The sequence below is a fragment of the Centropristis striata genome, chromosome 15, assembly GCF_030273125.1.
Source record: "Centropristis striata isolate RG_2023a ecotype Rhode Island chromosome 15, C.striata_1.0, whole genome shotgun sequence".
Taxonomy (NCBI): domain Eukaryota; kingdom Metazoa; phylum Chordata; class Actinopteri; order Perciformes; family Serranidae; genus Centropristis; species Centropristis striata.
The window spans coordinates 32,275,071-32,290,669 of record NC_081531.1 but is presented as its reverse complement, the minus strand read 5'-3'; the positions used below and the strand labels follow the sequence as shown (position 1 = coordinate 32,290,669).

General features: G+C 38.7%; 1 protein-coding gene across 1 annotated transcript in view; it reads left to right on the top strand.

Moving 5' to 3' along the window:
• The first annotated feature begins 3,803 nt into the window (after nt 1-3,803).
• Nucleotides 3,804-15,599, top strand: part of zbtb20 (zinc finger and BTB domain containing 20) — a 32,721-nt gene continuing 20,925 nt past the window's right edge. Inside the window, exon 1 of the mRNA XM_059352212.1 lies at nt 3,804-3,964. The gene's annotated coding sequence lies outside the window, so the exon portion shown is untranslated. The remainder of the gene's footprint in view (nt 3,965-15,599) is intronic.

Genomic DNA, 15,599 nt, shown 5'->3' with positions numbered 1-15,599 from the left:
CCTGAGACAAAACCCCTTGCACACATTAACAGATTTCTACTAGGTATGTTTAAAAACAAAACAGGGTTCGGAAGGTACATTTTGGGCAGAAATAACATTTTAATTGCACTGCAAATTGAATGAAAACTAATTCCACTCTCCCTAATCCAGTTTGCACGTTGTCAGTTGCCATCCAACCAGTAATGAGTTGTCTAGACTGTCTGTAAAATGAATAGCCTATGGGCCATTCACTTAGTGGAATATATTAAAAAAAGAACAAGATACACAAGGCCAAGAGTGGACTTGTACAATAATATTTTAGCTAATACAGAAGTTATAATGATTTATTTCCAAACTGAGGGGGAATAAATTGTCTAGTTTTTAAGCCCTAAATGCTTGCAAACTTCCATCTGAATAAAACCTTTTTTTGTGTGTGTATGGTTGTGTGTGTGTGTGTGTGTGTGTGTGTGTGTGTGTGTCACTTTGGCAATACTCCATCTATGTCCACATTATTATGAAAAACTGTGAGTGAAAATGTAAGGCACACACTGTGTTTGAATAGGTTAAGGACAGCATAGATGCAGAATGAATGAATGAAAGGATAAACAAATAAATAATTTAATTAATGTCTATAAAGGGAAGTCATATTGCTGCCCTCTATTGGTTACGTTTAAAAGCTGAGAGAAAGACATGACTTGACCTGCCAATGTGAAATTACAGTCTGTTCCTGATTTACCAAAGAGAACATTTCAGCTGTGGCAAGAATTCATGTAAAATATAATCACAATCACAAATAAATGGACTGCAAAAGGTAAAGTTGAGGTTTAATTCAATCAAAATTAAATAAAACAGAAAATGTCTATATTTCAAATAAACTCTGCAGCTAAACTCTGCTTTGGGTCTTATCGAATCTTTTTTTTTTTTTTTTTACTTTTGTATCCATCAGTGGGAGCATTAATAAGGGATTGGCAGTACTGAATAAAGACCAGAGAGAGCTCCATGTGTATTTACTTTTATTCAGTATGTGTTAGTTTTGTCCAATTTTTTTAAGTCAACGTGGCTGTTTAGAAGGTTCAAGTAGCAAGGTTTTTTTTAATTGTATTCTAATCAAAAGATTTCAATGAAAAGCAGACGTTGGATTTTTCAAAAATACTTTTACACATCGAGGAACATTTTACATGTCGTATGATTGGATTTTCTTGACTGGACTGTTAATGAAAGAAAAAAAATACATTTAGGGGTTTGTAATACAACACAAAAAACCTGTTCCAGCGTTTTGTTAGAGGCTGACTGCTTTCCAGGTTTACAGGTGAGAACTTGATTATCTGTTTGTACTTTCACGGTGTTTCAAGCCCGTAGCTACTTCCAGCTCTGATTCATACTTAGTAAGTCCTTCACTGCTGTGCTGCTCAGCCCTTTTTATTTTTAATTTCTGAAAAATATATATCCAAGCATTTTTTTATTATTATTTAAAATTTAGTGAACAGGAGTATTTTTGTATCACTTGTTTTATTGACTTAAAAAACAAGACTGTGCCAAAGTTCTTCCAAACAAAAGTGACTTTTCCTCCTCTCAATTAAATTATTTATTTGTCTTTCTTTCTTTCTTTTTCTTGTCACAGCAGCTGTAGGGTGTGAAAGCTACAAGAGAAGCTTAAAAGTTTAGATCATTATTATCAATCATATTTTATTTTCATAACCTATTTGAGTGTTGTTGCATGTTTCTATATTATTTTATTTGTTAGTAACATGGTGGTACAATTGGGGAAAACGGGTGTGTAATTTGTATTTTATTTATTTTTATTTCACTACGTTTCTAGAATAAAAACACATGTGGTGACCAGCTTTGCAAAAAACGGTCAGTCTATTATATATTTTAAAATATATTCTATAAAATAAATGTAAATAATTTAACATATTTTAGATTTTTTCCCCCCCCTAATGGTGGCAACAACATAAAGGCCACATCCAGTCAAACATGCAAAGCCCTCAGTGCCTCCACTGAAACAAAATGTTCCCTGCGTTGAATCCTCCCTGCACGTGCTGCCGGTTGAGCCATGTTATTTAACCGGAGTCTCTGAAACAGTGTTCCGGGAAGGCGTGCACCACGCGGATCTGCCGTTTCGGGGATGTTCGTGATCCTAAAAAAGACATAATTCTGACTTTTTAATGAATATTAAAAAGCATTTTTGCAGCGGGCCTCATTGTGGGATTTCAGAGCTGCGCATTAAGGCCGGTGGTGGTGTTCCTACGGTGTTCCTGGTTAATGTAGGTCAAAGCAGTGACGGAAGGGTGTCCTCCGTTGAACCCGCGGTATTAATCCACATCACAGTCCTGCAGATGGCGCGCACAGTCAACTGAGTGCCCTGGGTGCTCACCACGGGGCTCACACACCAATATCCGTGTGGAGCCTTCCTAGTTTGAGAGATGGCGATTGTCTGAAGCGACACCTCTGTCTCCCCTGTACAGCTGGAGGGCTTTGAAAGCAAAGTTCAAGAGTGCAGTTTTTTCTGGAAAAAAAAAAAAGAAGCTTTTCACGGGGTTTTTACGCGCAGCAGCTCAGGAGGCAGGACGGTTTATCAGGCAGGCTGGTCGAGCGTAACCTTAGTTGACCTCTTTGTCAGTGAAAAGCTTGTCTTTCAAGACGTAGAGCAGCTCAGCCCGACTATCCTCTGCCCCTGTGCACCAGAATCACACACATGAATAATATATTGAAAGTATCTATTAGACATTACCCTCAGCGTGGTTCATTATTCTGATCTGAACTACAGACAAGCGTGTGCGCACACACGCACACCTGTCACTGTCTAGACAGGGAGGGGGCATTAAGGCGGTGGGTGCGGGGGGGATCCCACATGACCCATTACTGCTTTATTCTATGCCAACCAGAAAATATCTCAAGGCGTTGGATAATGACAAAAAAATCAACAACAACAAGAGAAAAAAGCAATCGCTCTACCAAATCTGATTGGCCGGCTGAACCGAAACGAATTTTTTTTCCGGCTCGCAAACTCGAGGTCAGCTCGGGACGTTAAAAAATAAATAAATGAGAAAATAGAAATGCGTAGAAAGTAGAAGACACGGCAGACAATCTAGCTTGTTGGTGGCGGTGATGATTGACAGCGCCGCCGTCCAATGGGAAGCCGCGGCGCAGCTGGCTCACTGTATTGGCAGAGGCGGCGTCCAATGCAAAGTTCAGACGCATGATGGACACATAACTGACAATTCCCCCGTCCTTTTGATCCAGACTGGGGAGAGATATTGAGTTCATTCACAATTGTGAACGCTGATATTTTGAACAGCGAGCACTGGAGCTCGTACAGTATAAAAAAAAGACATATAAATGAAATGGAAACGCAGGGTTTTTAGGGGGAAAGTGGACGCTCTCGCTCGGGGTGTAACATCACCGCGGAGCTGTTTTTTAACCTCATCGTTTACAGGTTTTTGTTACGCACCATGACCTCCATTTATAGAATTGCTGGGTTGCTGCTCAGGCAACTTAAACACCTCGAGTAGGAGGAACATTACTACTACTACAACTACTATTACTATAACTCCCACCACTTCCAGAGAGCCATAATGGAGCCGGTTTCACCGTCCCACTGTGCTCCCTGCGATTGGGGCACAATAATGTTGACGGATTTCTGATCCAACCCAAGACAGTGCACTGTTCTTCCAATAGCAGCCTTTAAGTGAAAAGGCGTGCCTGCCTGCCCTCCTCCCCCTCCCCTCCCCCTCCTCCTCCACCACCCCTCAAAGTACTCGATGTATAGTTAAAAAATGGGAGGGCACACTTGAACCGAGCTGCTCTATGAAGGTAGGCTGCAGCGTGTGTTTATTGATGAGATGAAAAGAAGATGGAAGTGAGAAATGAAACAAAGTAAAGGAACATATTAAAATAAAAAACTATACGCGCTTCGTCGGGGGAAAACAGGGGGAGCCGTGGAAACGCTGTCGACACTTTTTGAACGAGCTTCGAAGTACAGGTAAGAAATTGAGAAAAGTAGGAAAAGGGATGGGTCTTTACAATATCTATTATTACAGGGGAGAAATTAGAGGATTTTTTTTGTAGAAGACATGGAAACATGTGCGGTGACTTTAGGGTGATGAGGTGCATGAAATACCACTGACTTCCATGTAGTTGTGGCTGCCCAATATTAAGCTCTACATTATCGGAAACTTCATTCTTTAGAGGATCTCAGACATTGGATAAATGAGACGACAGCGTAGGAAATTAAGTGAAATGTCATGTCAGGGGGTTCAGTTTTGGCTGCCAGGGGTTTTGTTGTGCATTTATATTCGACTAGAAAAACGCGCTGCCCTGGCATGACGCAAGTTTCCCCATCTGTCATTATTCTGCCCCTCTACCTTTAGCCCTTTACTTTCGGATTTGCCCGTGAGCCGGGGCAGGGGACACTTGAGAACAATACTCTGGGCAAACTGTTCACAGGTCTGTTTCTCTCAATCAGCGAAAGCCTCAGCGATGCTCGCAGGCTGCTTGTTCACATTTTACACACTGTGAGCCCGGAACAACTGTGGCAGCCGACGTGCGCATTTGGCTTTTAGGTCAGTTATTTGAATCGGAGGAAACGCGATTATAAAATACTCTCAGAAGGAATCTATTTCTAAAATACATTTCAGTTTGTTGAAGTTGCCGGAAAGATGCTTTCGATGTGTGAAATAGAGCATTATAGCAGCGGCTCATACAGCGCGTATACTCAGACAGATGTCTAGCCTACATTTTTTATGAATTAATATCAATACGGCGTGGCATTTATGAGATGGGGTTACATTAAGATGTGCTCAGCAGGCGGAGGGAAGGCTGGCTAATATTGTGTCTGAAGGTAAAACAATACTGCAGCTTCAGTTTCTGAGATAAATCACAACTAGATCCAGTGGGACTCTGCTCTGGATTTTTTTGGTGCCATGTTTCTCCAAAATGCATGATCTTTTTTATGGTCGCGATTTTATTATAGCCTTCAGTTTGTAAAAAAAATAAAAATAAAAAAATAAATAAAAATGTTTGCGATGTGAGGATGTTTTTTGGCAAACGGTGGCCTAGATATGGGGCCATGCTCTGGTGTAATTAAAGTTGCAAGAGGCGCTTCCTGCGTTCCTTCTGAGACATTTTGTTGCAAAATATTCATGGGCAACTCGTGATTCCTTTTACCTCTCGCTTATTTGGTGCCAGTATATAAGCATTGACCTCTTCAATAAAGTTAAAATATGTTCAGCGTTGACACAATAAAAAAATAAATGGAGCAATGACTGCCCAAATTTCGCAGAAAGGGCCATGGGGGAGTTGAGCCGGAGCAACATGTCAGTCTTGTTCTTTTTGGGCTCCATCTATTCGTGCGCGACCGTGCGCGCGTTTGTGTGTGACCAGGAAAAGGGGCAGAGCGTGCGTGCGTGTGTGTGGCAAACAGATGTTGTCTCAAAGCGCTCGGCTTTGTCAGATAAAGAGAGTAATACAGCGTGTTCTTGTGTCTATTCTAAGCGCCACTGATGGTCTCCACAATACAACACGTTGTGTGTGATTAATAGGCGCCTGGCTCGCCTATAGCACCAGAAGTTGTGCGCAGGTATGAAGCTTTGCGTCAACACATTAGTCATGTCAGAGGTTGGTTCTGGTCTGGTCACTGGAGCTGGTTTTACGCGCACACATGAAGGCCGGTCCCGGGTTTGACACAAGGCTGGAAGCTGCATGGGAGCGCAGCGCTGCGTCCAGCTCCAGCCTCTGGATGTGCACCTGTGTGTAGGTTTGTTTTTTTTAACCACATAATTGTGCGTTCATCCCTTCTCACTTTTGTTGTGATCACTTCCTCTCCCAGCCTTCATTCACAATATGTTTCCACAACGTAAATGGGCTGCAGTCCTATAGGCTTGGTTATGTAATTGATGGCTGCACTGGATCGTTTGTTTTCTGAATGGACACATTTTGGTGAGCTGCTGAGCGTGCAGTACAGAAATCCACTTTGATGTAAGATTTTCAGCTGGGCATGATTATAAATCTGTGCTATGAATTGGAGCATATTGATTGACAGGCTGCATGTGGGTGAGTAAAGTAGAAATTATATTGTCACAGAGTGTACACTGCATGGATGGAATACCCTTCATGTGAAAAAAGAAACTCCACATAAACTTAATACCTGTATTTTTGGACATTTTATTGTTTGATGAATTGGAGGGTACTTGTCTTATGTGTAAGTGAGCTCTCAGCACGGTTTGATGTCAAAAACTCTCATTTTATCAGCACAGAGGTGTTACAGTAGCTGCTGGAAGAGAGAGGCAGACAAAATGTGCCTTGGGAGTGTATCAGGTGCCCAGTTTCATCTCAGTTAAGTCACTAATGAGTATTTATATGTATATATTCCACATGTACATTAATATTCACAGTGTTTGAGCCATCGCCATTTGCCAGCTTTCTGTGTCACGGCTAAAACCCACCCATGACTAATGAATATTTAAGAGCATGTCTGCAGACCAGGGAAACTCATTATTATATGAAGGAGACCCAGCAGATAAACTGTAGACCTCCTCAGATGAAGGCAAGGGGGGGAGGGAGGTGTTCAGTTAATCCACACTCAGCAATCAATCCCAATTCTCTCCTGGCTTCACCATCCTTCACTCGTCCTCTGTAGCTCGTCTTCACATTCAGCTATTTGCTATTGACCAACAAAGTCCCACAACGTGTCCTGCAGCATTGGATTTTTTTTAAACATTTCGAGGTGATTTAGTCACTCTTTCGCACATTTCTCCCACCTGATTATTTGGGTTTACTCAAGTGAAAACGTGTAAGGGAACCATGCTGTACTAATGTAATGTCTTTGGAAGAGACATATAACAAAAAAAAACAATCATCTTGCACTGTACATGAACACAGATGGCAGGTCAGTTTTCCAAAAAATTTTAAGCGCAGCAAAGGCACTGTTGCCATCTCTGTGAAGCCTCCGCAATGCCACGTTTCTGGTTTTTCCTCCACCAGGCCTTTATCAGGTAATCCTGATGCTCCATAACCCACATCATTTAAAAATATATATGTGTTTATCATGTTTTATCATAACAACTCAAGTGAAAAGATTTTGCTTGTCTCTTGGTCAGTATATAACTGAAAGATGATGAGGTGCATGTAATATTGGTTATAAGTGGAATCCACCTAAATCCACCCTTGCCATATTGTTCGGTAAAATTTCATTTTAATTTAGAATTCAAATTTAGAGAGTGAAAATTTCAAATTCAAGCATGCACTGGCAATCTAAAAATGATTAAAATATATATGTAAATTCCTATATGCAGCATTTGTAGAACTTTAAAGTAAAATTAAAAATGTAATGAATAATTCTTCAAAGGGTATTTCATCACAATATACCAAAAGACGTTAAAAAGAAATATGCACTTGAGTCCATCCTGGCACTTTGTCTACCCCAGTTGAACATATTTGGCAGCCATTTTGGGAATGCAGTAGAGATCCATCGATATAACGAGCCACTTTGTGGATTGCATCCAGAATGTCACAGTGCTTGTTAACTGCTTGGCCTTTTTGTCTCAAACACTGTTTATCCTTTTCCCTCCCTTTTTTTTCTCCCTCCGTTCCTGTACAATTCTCGTTAGTAGAATATTCCCCCATGGAGCAAAACTAATCTTTGATGTGATTGCCAACTGAGACTGTTTTCAGGTGCACTTTTTAAAGTTAACGTTAAGTCTTATAATTAAGTGCAGAATGGTCCTAAGCCTTTAATAGACTTAAAGATTTGGTTTTGTTTAGGAAGAACGCATAAACTTTCTCACCTGATGTTTATTGCAAAGACTGCTGTTTTACAGCAATTGCAGCTTTAATACTGCGTTTGAGTCCCCAGTTACCATGGCAACCCCCAAAACTGAGATCCCTCTTAAGCTTCAGATAAGTCTCATTTTATATTAAACATGTTTCACGTATTAATTTTGCTCATATCTCCTGATGATAAGTAAAATACAATCTAATTAGTGCGTACGAGCTAACTCCACCTTGGTGCATTGTTAGCGTACTTGGATTTTTGCAAACTAAAAAAAATGTTGGCAGGCTAGCTGCCTCCTGGCTAACTGGCTTGGATCCTTCTACCCACAAAGCACCTTTTTCACACATAACGTGCTTCTCTTCACATCATATTATTATTTTTTTAATATTATTCCTGAAAATACTAATAACACAATTGCAGAACCTATTGAGAATCCGCAGTCGCCTTTGTAATTAAGGAGTGAATTTGCCCTTCAGCTGCATTATGCAACACTGAAACACTGTTACGATGAGTTATGGTGATTTCCTTGCAGCTATAAGGCAACACTGAAAAATAACATGTCTTGTTTAAGGAGAGGGGAAATGTATCTTATTTATTGATGAGCATTTTGCAAGGATAAATGCATTTTTGAATAAAATTAAGGTTCTTATTTGCCATCCAGTCAGTTATGTATATTATGCAACCAAAAGGCTTTAATTACGGCTATATTATATCACATTTGTGCATATTCGTTCAATTTTGCAAATCAATGAGAAGGATTTTTTTTTAAATACTTCTCCTTAAGTAACTTGGCAGAAAGAATTTAAGACAGGTCATAGAAATGACCTCTATAAAACTGAATTTTTGCTCAAAACCAGGTGACTTCTAAAGCTCGCAGCTTGCAGAAAAACTGACAAACCAAAAACTTTAAGGCATGTTTTTCCGTTTTCAAAGGACTTTTGTTTTGGAATCTCCCCTCCCTGCAAGTATCACAGGAATGCGTAATGAAAGCACACATTGAGACTGAATAAGTATTTGCGAATGTGCAATGCTGTTGTCAGGAAGCTTTTGTTCGCTTCTAAAACTTCATAAAGTCTTTTGAAACACACTTAATATCCTTTGTTCTGATATGGTTATTCAACATTGTTTTAGGCCTGGCTGTTTTAATATTTCCAAAACATATGTAAATATAAAACGAACACCCCACATGGAACAGTTTAGCACACAGTGGCCCCAGGATAAGCCTGTTGTGTCTTACTTTAATGTTTACACGTAAATTCAGTACAGCACCAGAATTAATAGACTCTTGTGGAGTATAATTATTCTCAAATTTTCTACTGTAAATTAAAGTACATACAGCACAAACAGTTGTGGGTGTGACCATGTGTTTCCATTACCTTTTGCTTAAATTGCTAACAGGCTTTTTGATTCATGCTTCTTTATATTTGCAGAGCTGCATGAAAGCTTTTCATTAAAACTTTCAAATATCATGTAACAACTTGAAGTTGTTTTACAGCGAGCACAAAAGTTTTTAGACGTGTGAAACTTGTTCTAATAATCTATGTTTAAATCCTATATACACCTTCTTCTTTTTTTGCATTCAAATTTAATTTGTATTCCCTCTCTTTAAACACACACGCAGGCCCAGGCGTTCAACTGATGTGAAAAATGTATCCTGGATTCTAATAGCGAAGTTGTATGTTTGCCAAGGTGCATGTGTGTCCTCAGTTCACCCTACTGCTCATATGGTTTTCTACAAGTCATGGTGAGATCACTGCCTAGTTGAAGGGGGAAAGTATCTAAAGAGGGTTTAAGAAAACTATATTTTCTGAAAGTAGCAGAGTCTACGGTAACTTTTTAACCTATTTTACAGAGAATGAGAGCTGTGTGCTTTGCTTCTTTCTTGGCTTCAGGAAGACTTTGTAAGCCTCGTGCCAGTAAACAGCACTCACAGCAGCCAAAATGTTAAGATTGTGCACAGTCTCACTCAAGGTACATCGGTATGCACTGTGCAATGGGTAAACTCAGGGGGAATTATTTACACAATAGTATTTGTGTTGTGATTTTATCAAGATTGCTGGAACTATTTCCACAGGATCGAACATTATATTTTATTTTATTTTATTTTATTTTATAACGACTAAATAAAATAAAAATGTTGCTGTTGTTTTAAAAAACAGCTGCAAGGACTAAATGGCATTTTGTCTTTTGAAAGACATTCTTTAACAGAGAATATTCTTTTTAAATATGATTTTTTTTCACGTGAAAGTGAAAAGAATATCTGTCTGCATTGTTTATTGCGCTGAAAACGACCTTGACAGAGGCAGATTTGAAAATAGACTGCTTCAGGAAGCTGCAAATCATTATTAATTTGACCAACAGCTTATTGTGGAGAAATGAATGCTTTCGTTTTCTTGGACTGTTTAGGGTGATTTACGACAGTTGGTGTACGTGACACAGGAGGAGCATGTGTAACCTGTTCAACAACAAACAAAACTGATTTTCCATTTTCAAAAGAAGTTGCCGTACTTGTTTCACGTTAAAAAATGATTCAGATTAATCTGGTAACATCAGTTCATAACACCTGCATTACATTTCCAGTGCAGATGCAGTCCATGTGTCAGGCTCCATGAGAAGTTTAAGTGGTTAGTACGCCAGTGTAATCCTTGTCAGCTGGGCCAGTGGTGGCACTTGTGAATAAAATACCTTGAGGCAGTTGCTATGTGGAATAACATTAAGCTTTTTTCTCTTTTGTAATTTCTATGAAAAAATGAACTGACATGAATGCATTTTTACACAAAATGTCTATAACGGCCTTTGCCTGCAGTGAGCTCATTCATTCACTCAATGTTATTTAATTCTATGTCCTGTTCAGGGTCATTTCAACATATTTCAATGTATTATATTATTTAGCTGAAGACTGGGCAGGTCACTTGGCTAACACATGGAAAATACTTAATCACTGAAGCAAGTCCTTAAATATGTACTTTAAGATTAACTTGACATGCTGCACAAAGATGAGAATCTAAACTGTCCTCAACCTCTTGGACGGACAATGTCACCACAAATGACTTGGAAGCAGAACAGCTTTGTGGCATGGTTTTTTATGGTAATGCTACCAGACACAGCTGATGAGCTTAGGTTACACTCTGGGGCTTATAGGCTATAGATTGTTACCATCAAAGATAATAATTCTGCTGCATTCAAACCGACCACACTGACCGGCAATTCATGTGCATTAGCGAGGCCAAACGGCCAGATGATTATCATAAACGCAGCTGATGGGTGGTCATGTCATCTCTGTCAGTTGACTCTGTAGTGACTCTGCTTTCTGTGCATATGACTGATCAGAGAGAGGACAATCCAAATTACCCTGACATTAAATCATAATCGGGAGTGTAAAAATTGCTTTAAAAAAACAAAAAACACTTGTATACATCCATGCAACAAAGGAATGTGTAATATGTGGTCACAATGTGTTAAATCACGCTACAACATACATAGTTTTCCCCTGCAGTTACTCCTGAGCTCAGGGGATAATAGAAATTATGAGTTATGCACAAAACAGAACCTGCCTGCAAAACTAATTTGCAACAGAATTTTACACAACGAAGCACAAAGTACTGCCTCAAATTAAAAAAAATTATAAATTCATAATAATAATTTGCCACAGATTTTTAAAACAATGCTTTAATTTCGCCATTTTATTATTTTTCTGTTTCTGATGCAAGTATTGCACTAATGCATGAAGACTAGTCCAGCATTGATAACTGTTGCTCATATAAAACTGACATAAATGATTGTAACTTTACCTGTGTTCATGAGTTTTTAGCTGTGAACAGTGCGTGTCTTATAGTGTTCTTTGATAGAGTTTTGCAAAATGACTCTACCTGTTCTCCCTGTACCTATGTTAGCTGATAGCTTCTATAGATTACTGACCTTATTATTCTTATTGAAACCTGTTTGGCGTGCTACACAATATATTGGAAACATTTCAATCAGCTCAAATTTCTAGATAAAATCTTTTTGTCTTTACTAGAATTTCACTGACTTGATAATAAAATGGGGGAAATCTAGAGTTTTATTGCCTTGCACTGTTTCTTGTGACATTCTGTAGTTGCCTTGCCTAACAAGTTTGTCTTGCAACACAGTATTGTATGGATAAAGTTTCATAATGTGCTTAGATTACACCCTCTCCCCATTGGATTAACAGAAAACATCACCTTTGTGCCAGTTTTTGTTAATTTCAAGCTGCATTTGTGCATTTTTAAGCCAGTATATCTGACTTGTGTTGCTCAGCTGCCATTCTTGACCAGAGGGGCTAGCACTTGTATACGTGGTATACGCACTTGGCTGTGTTTCAGTGTGTCAGCGTTACACTTTTAGATGGGTCATATGTCAAATGACCTGACGAGACATATATAATCCGTATTTACAACACAACAGCTTGCCAAACTATTAATACACTAAAAAGCGCTTACATCTACAAGGCTCAAAATAAGCAAAGAATATTTAGTATTAAGTCATCTGGATTTTATATCTCGTTCACATAATGAACAAAGACAGTATGCTGAAGTTAGTTCACCTGAAAAATGACTCACTTTTATCTCAGCCTGATGGTATGTGTGTTGTTGTTACCGTGAAGTATGTTACATCATAAAAAACCTTTTTGCAAAGTCCATTTTCACCATTTCCTGTTAACAGAGGTTATTTTGCTGGATTGGTGAACCCTTTTTTTTAAAAGGCAAATATGGAGCTTGCAAGATTCTGGGGGAGAACCTCGCTTACTGACCATCGAAGTAAAGACCAGCTAACAAAAAATGCTGAACTGCTTAAAGCACCCTCGTGCATTTTGAAAGTTCAGCTCTGTGCTGGACCACCTCGGCACTGGCTCGTGCACCCTCGTGCAGCTGCTGGTGAAACACATGGTGCACAAGTGACTGATCACAATCCCATTTACAAGAGGAATTATCTGATTTTTCTTTGCTAACAATCATATTGCATGCACAAATGTATATGGCAGGACATTGTTAATGTGTTGCACACATTTGGATTCAGATTTCATCACCTATATAACACATTACATCAGAGTGAGTGTCATAACAACCTTGCCATAATTCACTTATTTAAGACACACTGCTGTTTAGCCACACATACACATATATATGTGTGTGTGTGGTCAAACAGCAGCATGTCTTAAATAAGTGAGAACACCTTTACAACAACCCCATAAGTGTTGTTTATGAAACTCAGCCTTACATAAGGCTTGTGTGAACAGCATATCTTTTTCTGTTCCCTGAACCACTCCTAAATTATGTACTTGTGAGAGTGTGTGTTCATTCTGTTTTAGTCTCTGGTGACAAACTTAGTATACACTTAACCTAAACACATCCAGACGCTGCGCTGCACTCTGCAGTGTATGAACTGCATGCTTGTTAGCAGAGGTCCCACACAATCCTCTCATAACTCAGCACAAAGCATCTTTGTCCTGCTTTATCTCCCAAGGACATAAAGTCAGGAGACACTTTGTTGTCTTTCAGAGATATAAAGGTGATACAGCCCTTTTATAATACTACATAGTTCACGTGTTGAGATCTTGGCTGCTTATAGACCATGCAAACGTGAATAGAAATTGATGTGAGGGTTCATTTTAAGACGTAGTCCACTACTGATACTCATTACACGCCCTCAAATGTGATTTTTAATGTCCGTAAGATCAAATTACACTTAAAATTTGTAATTTTCTGGTTTATATCAAAATCATAGCAAAAGACAGAGCAATGCGTCAGTTTTTCCCAGAATTACTTTTGTGTCAGATGTTCAGGAGGTTTTTTATAAGGAGCCAATTGATCTGTGGAGGTTGCCTCCTGTCCAAAACAAACAGACCAGGTGATTAAAAAGAGGAAAGACGTTGAATAAAGCAGTTTATGTAAAAAAAATCTGTGCTTTTCTGATGCTGTTCAGCACGCTAAAGTCTTCTCACCTTGTTTCTCTGGCTACTTAAGATCCAGACGTCTGATGACCAAAAATTATTAATCAGGTTAAAATATATAGCTTAAAACAACCACGATCTTAAAAGTCCATCAATTTGGATCTGCTCATACAGGGCCGGCTGGTGAGGGCAGCAGGCTAAGCAAAAGTGTATGGTAAAAATTAAAACTGGAAAAAAAAATCTTATTTTTAATTTATCAGCATCTGGCAGACCAATGGGACCAGCAACAGACACTGAGTATGTCTTTGATTAAAATCACAGATTGTTTTGGGTTAAAAAATTTCGGGTAGGTCAGCTTGTTTTTAGACATTTTGAAGCAGGAATGTTACATATTATACCTTTGAGCAACATGTACAAATTTTTTTGGATAACTTGGATTTTTTAAAAACTTTTGGATGGAAAATATGTGCCTCATTTAATACAAAATAATTAGCTTCTGTCAAAGCCATTCCCTATCCCTTAATGAAAATGAAAAATTATTTGTGTATGAACTTGAAAATTCAGATCCGCTCGAAAAATTGAATGGGTTCTTTGTGAGCCCATGCTACGGCTTCCTTCTACCAAGCCTTTATTAAAATTGGGTCAGGTTTTTTTTTGTAATCGTGCTCACAAACAGACCAACAAACCCAATTGTAAAAAGTAAAAGAAATCCCTTCAAGTAATCTGTTTTTAAACTGTGTACAGAATACCACCAATTTAAACTGCAATAAAACAGTTTGTATTGATAATACGTCATACATATATCCATTTCCTCCTCTAAATAGAGACATACGAATACTTTCTTGTCAAACAGAATTAATTAACTGCCCTTTATCATGATACACCAGTAATAGAAGGCCTATGTGAACATCTTTGTAGGTTCATGAAGATCTCTCAATGGCCCGCCAGGTCCTTTTTTGGAGAGGCAAAATGTCCTCGACATGTGTAGTAGCTGTAGAGAGGCAGTTGCTGTGGACACTTGTGCCTAAATGATAACTCTTGAATTTAGCATTATCTGCTTCGGGGGTTAGAGGTGTTTTGGAGACTATCATATGAGTAGTCAGATGGTTCTTTTTGGTCAAATGCTCATTAACAAAAGCACAACCATTTGCCAGTTCCAGGATATTTCTTGAAAGCGTCCTTTCCAGCACCAAAGTGAGATACTGTCTTTATAATTTTAATGGCCGTTGGCCAACAGTGGCTGTTTGTGTTTTTGCCTTCCATGGTCTTTTTGGAAACTCGACAAAATACAATGTGGAACATTTACTGATTGCACTAATTCATGAATGTTTGTGTGCCTGAAAAAAGTATATTAGAAGTAGATTATCGTCCCATCTGTAAATAGACAAAGGATCTGCTATGGATAACGGGTGGTGGTGGGTGTGTTTTTGACAGAAAATGACGAAGTTGAACAAGCTGTCCTGTCAAAAAATATTTAAACTGTTCTTTACTTGTGTAATGGCATTGTAGTGTGTGTTGTTATTTGTTTGCTGGAGGAATTTATTTGAAAGCCGCACATCCTGTCACATTTGATTGGCTTTCAGTTGGACTGAATGTGTGATCACATGGATCTGTGGTGCTATATGAGACATTTTAGTGGCAGTGGAACTAAACATTAACAGTTAGATTAAATTTATGGCGACTATAAAGAGTTAACAACAGTTCCAGTTAGTGTATGATGCACAGAAATGCATGAACATAATACAGTTATTCAAGCAATCTCGACTGAGCATTGGCCATAACATTACATTGGCACTCTGTAATTACTTCACAATGCTTTGACCAAATAAGAGAGCATTCACAAGAGAAAAAATGAGAATTAATGGAATGCTATTGTACAGCTTTTGCATATTTTCAATCTGTCCCTGGTGGCTGAGCTGGAAAACGAAACTGTAG